This window comes from Cryptomeria japonica, chromosome 11 (assembly GCF_030272615.1).
Source record: "Cryptomeria japonica chromosome 11, Sugi_1.0, whole genome shotgun sequence".
NCBI classification, from domain to species: Eukaryota; Viridiplantae; Streptophyta; class Pinopsida; order Cupressales; family Cupressaceae; genus Cryptomeria; species Cryptomeria japonica.
In genome coordinates this window covers 174,897,058-174,902,112 of record NC_081415.1, presented here as the reverse complement: position 1 = coordinate 174,902,112, position 5,055 = coordinate 174,897,058, and positions in this window count along the sequence as shown.

The following is a 5,055-nucleotide window of genomic DNA, read 5'->3' as shown; positions in this document are numbered from 1 at the left end:
ATATTTAGATTAATTTTTTAGTTTAAAATTGTTTTTTTTGTTAATGATTTTTAGTTTTAAATTATTATTTTTTGTTAGAATTTTTTTTTTAGCTTAATAATTATTTTTTTCATTAGAAAAGTATGTTTTTGGTTTAAAAATTAGTTAAATTTAGTTTGAATTTTTTTTATGAGTTGATTAGATTAGGATTTTTTTTAAACGAATAAATTTAATAAAAATGTTGAAAACCTTGAAATGAAACCAAAACCCCCAAAAAAATCAAAACCAAAACATTTAATTTTCAAGATCAAAACAAAAATGAAAATGAAAACCAAAACCAAAATATTACAACAAAAATGAAACTATTTAAAACATCTAAATTGTATACAACATACCCCCTATGACCACATAGGGTCACATCACGTCCAACCCCTTACGACCACACATGATCCAATAGGATCAGCCATAGGGTCCAAAGGGGTCATGTATGTGGTCCTAAGGGGTCACACATGCACATTATAATGTACATGTAATGTACATGTGTGACCCCTTGGGACCACATACATGACCCCTTCAGACACTATGCACCATCATATGGGATCATACATGTACATGGTCCTAAGCGGTTGAATGCATGTGTGACGGGCCTTTAGGACCACATTGTGTTCTAAGGAGTCATATATGTGATCCTAAGGGATCACACATGTTAGAACACATGCGTGACCCCTGAGGACCACATATGAGCCATATTAACATCCTAACTTAGTTGGGGTATACAATTATACCCCAACTACTATGATGTTAATTTAGCCCACTCATATGTGGTCCTAATGGGTCACACATGTGGTATAACACATGCGTGCTCGATCCCTTAGGATCACATATATGACGGTCCCTTAGAACACAATGTGGTCCTAGAAAGGCCTATCACACATGCATGCGTGAACTAACTCATGCTTTCAACCCCTTCTATGACCATGTATATGTGTAATATGACCTCATAGGACCACACAGCTCACCCTAGGGGGTCATATGTGGTCCTCAAGGGTCACACATGTACATTGTAGAACACATGCGTGTATCCCCTTAAGCCATCTCCTATTTTAAAATTCATTCCCCTTTTAAGCCACATGTGTCCTATAATTTAGTTTGAGCCATGTCCATATTATACCATGAGTTAGAATGTGTGCATGTGTGTGACGAGCCTTTACTAGGACCACATTGTGTTCTAACGGGTCATAATCTGGTCCTAAGGGGTAATGCATGTGTTAGAACACATGTGTGGCCCCTTAGGACCACATATGATCCCTTTTACCATCCTTGTAGTAGGGGTATATTGTATACACTAAGTATAGGATGTTAAAAGGGCTCATATGTGGTCCTAAGGGGTCATGCATGTGTTAGAACACATGTGTGACCCCTTAGAACACAATGTGGTCCTAAAGGCCTGTCAAACACATGCACGCGCTCTGACTCATGCGTTCAACCCCTTCTAGGACCATGTACATGTATGACCCCATAGGATCACATGGTGTCCTAAGGGGTCATATTATGTGCTCCTAAGGGGTCATATATGTACATTAGAACATGTATACGTGTCCCCTTAAGTTATGTCTCATTCCCTTTAAGCCACAACATGTCCTAATAAATAGTTTGATCCCCTTTCAACTGCCACATGTCCCAATCAGGCCTGCATCCCCTTAAGACATATATATCTAGTTTAAACACATGCATTGACAACCCGTTAGGACACAATACCACCTTTTTAACATTTATGTACACAACATGTACCCCTTATGACCCAACTTGACCACATAAGATCTCATATATTGTGTACATACCCATCCCCTTAAGTTAGGTGTCTTAAATGATTAATTACAAAATTTGTAGATGTTAAATTTAAAAATTCCTATTCTAAGTACATGAAATTAACTAATTAACTAATTACGACTATATCCCTCTTAAAACATACTATTACGATCATACCTGTTTTAATGTATACTAGGACCTATTAACTATATATATTATTAAATGCCATATATTAAATAGCATAATAGGTCCTATTAACTATATATGAAATTAAGTAATTACTATCAAATTAAATAGAATTACTTGACCAAGTATGCTTTTAAGACATATGTAATTAGGACATGCACGTATCTTAAGGGGATCCCAGTCATAATTATTTATTTAAAATGACCCCCTTAAGCCACATGTGTGTCCTATATTTAAAGTAGTTCTTCTTTCCTTTACTTGCCACATACATCCTATAATCTAGGCCTATCCCCTTAAGCTATATACATCCTAATTAGGCCTTTCATCTTAAGCCACAGACATCCTAATTAGGCCAATCTCTTTAAGTCATGTGTCTTTGTGGCTTAAATGATTAATTACAAAATTTGTAGATGATAAATTTGAAATTCCTATTCTAAGTACATTAAATTAACTAATTACAACCATACGGGCCTCTTAACATACTATTACAATAATTCCCCTTTTAACACACTAGGACCTATTAACTATATATATTATTAAATAGCATGTAATATGTCCTATTAACTATATATTCAATTTATTAAACTTAATTATGATCAAATTTAATTTAATTTTGACCATGTCCCCTTAAGACACATGTAATTAGGAAATGCACATACATCTTATAATTTAGGCATGTCCCCTTAAGCCACATACATCCTATAATTTAGGCCTATCCCCTTAAGTCACATACATCCTAATTAGGCCTATAGATCATCTTAAGCCACGTACATGTCCTATAATTTAGGCCTAACCCCTTAAGCCACATACATCCAAATTAGGCCTATAGATCATCTTAAGCCACATACATCCTATAATTTAGGCCTATCCCCTTAAGCCACATGCATCCTAATTAGGCCTATAGATCATCTTAAGCCACATACATCCTAATTAGGCCAATTCCTTTAAGTCATGTGTCTTAAATGATTAATTACAAAATTTGTAGATGCTAAATTTTTAATTCCTATTCTAAGTACATGAAATTAACTAATTACAACCACACGGGCCTCTTAAATAACATGCAATAGGTCCTATTAACTATATATTCAATTTATTAAACTTAATTATGATCAAATTTAATTTAATTTCAACCATGCCCCCTCAAGACACATGTAATTAGGAAATGCATGTACATCCTATAATTTAGGCATGTCCCCTTAAGCCACATACATCCTATAATTTAGGCATATCCTCTTAAGCCACATACATCCTAATTAGGCCTATAGATCATCTTAAGCCACATACATGTCCTATAATTTAGCCCTATCCCCTTAAGCCACATACATCCTAATTAGGCATATATATCATCTTAAGCCACATACATCTTAATTAGGCCTATAGATCATCTTAAGCGACATACATATTAATTAGGCCAACCCCTTTAAGTCATGTGTCTTAAATGATTAATTACAAAATTTGTAGATGCTAAATTTTTAATTCCTATTCTAAGTACATGAAATTAACTAATTACAACCATACGGGTCTCTTAAATAGCATGTAATAGGTCCTGTTAACTATATATTCAATTTATTAAACTTAATTATGATCAAATTAAATTTAATTTCGACCATGGCCCCTTATGACACATGTAATTAGGAAATCCACGTACATCCTATAATTTAGGCATGTCCCCTTAAGCCACATACATCCTATAATTTAGGCATATCCCCTTAAGCCACATACATCCTGATTAGGCCTATAGATCATCTTAAGCCACATACATGTCCTATAATTTAGGCCTATTCCCTTAAGCCACATACATCCTAATTAGGAATATAGATCATCTTACGCCACATACATCCTAATTAGGCCAATCCCTTTAAGTCATGTGTCTTAAATGATTAATTACAAAATTTGTAGATGCTAAATTTTTAATTCCTATTCTAAGTACATGAAATTAACTAATTACAACCATACGGGCCTCTTAAATAGCATGTAATAGGTCCTATTAACTATATATTCAATTTATTAAACTTAATTATGATCAAATTTAATTTAATTTTGACCATGCCCCCTTAACACACATGTAATTAGGAAATGCACGTACATCCTATAATTTAGGAATGTCCCCTTAAGCCACATACATCCTATAATTTAGCTATATACCCTTAAGCCACATACATCCTAATTAGGCATATAGATCATCTTAAGCCACATACATGTCCTATAATTTAGGCCTATCCCCTTAAGCCACATACATCCTAATTAGGCATATAGATCATCTTAAGCCACATACATCCTAATTAGGCCTATAGATCATCTTAAGCCACATACATCCTAATTAGGCCAATCCCTTTAAGTCATGTTTCTTAAATGATTAATTACAAAATTTGTAGATGCTAAATTTGAAATTCCTATTCTAAGTACATTAAATTAACTAATTGCAACCATATGGGCCTCTTAACATACTATTACGACAATTCCCCTTTTAACATACTAGGACCTATTAACTATATATATTATTAAATAGCATGTAATAGATCCTATTAACTATATATTCAATTTATTAAGTAATTATGATCAAATTAAATTAAATTTCGACCATGTCCCCTTAAGACACATGTAATTAGGAAATGCACGTACATGAAATTATGAGTATGTACATGAAATTACGAGGTCATGTACACCCCTTTTAACATGTATATTATTATGACCATACCCCTTAAGCCACATGTGTCTCCTATTTAAAAGTTTCTTCCGCTTAAGCCACATACATCCTAATTAGGCCTATCCCCTTAAGCCACATACATCCTAATTAGGCCTATCCCCTTCAGTCATTTGTCCTAGTTAGGCCAATCCCTTTAAGTCATGTCTTAAATGATTAATTACAAAATTTGTAGATGCTAAATTTAATTACGACCTATTTAGGCCTATCCCTTTAAGCAAAAATTATCCTATTTCTAGTTTGATCCCCTTAAGCCACGTGTCCTAACTTTAGGCCAATCCCCTTAAGTCGTGTGTGTCACTTGATGATTAATTACAAAAAATTTCATTGATGTTAAATTTTAAATTTTTATACATGATCATATTATATGTAAAAAT